Below are 474 nucleotides of genomic sequence, written 5' to 3'. Positions count from 1 at the left end.
GGCAGTCTCTGTGAATTACCAGTCGGCACTTCACGTTCAAGTGCTGTCGATTCACACTTGAATTATTTCTTATTGACCTTTTTACTAAAAAGACACTCAAGTTTCTTTAAAAAAATTATATACGTCAAGATTACGCCGATGCCTCAAAGGTCTGATTAGGGAATCCGACATAAAAGGTTGGGAACCACTTCACTAAACGAATAATGGGATTTAACCATCACTTACACTCACGGCCACAATTTGTGTATCCCGATTTATGTTTTCGCCAACATGACGCGACCTCTAGACTACTCCCAGTTCCTATAAAATTCCCATGTGTACAAAACATTTCTTATATTTATTGTTGTTATTCAAGTTTCTATACTATAAACGTGTAACAACTATAAATACTATTCAATAAACTATTATCTGCAAATGTAAAATAAGCAAATAAAATAGTGCCTATTATTTAACGAGTTTTACTTGGATGACTTG

Source organism: Limulus polyphemus, unplaced genomic scaffold (assembly GCF_000517525.1).
Source record: "Limulus polyphemus unplaced genomic scaffold, Limulus_polyphemus-2.1.2 Scaffold9489, whole genome shotgun sequence".
Classification (NCBI taxonomy): Eukaryota; Metazoa; Arthropoda; class Merostomata; order Xiphosura; family Limulidae; genus Limulus; species Limulus polyphemus.
Note: the sequence above shows the minus strand (reverse complement) of the source record.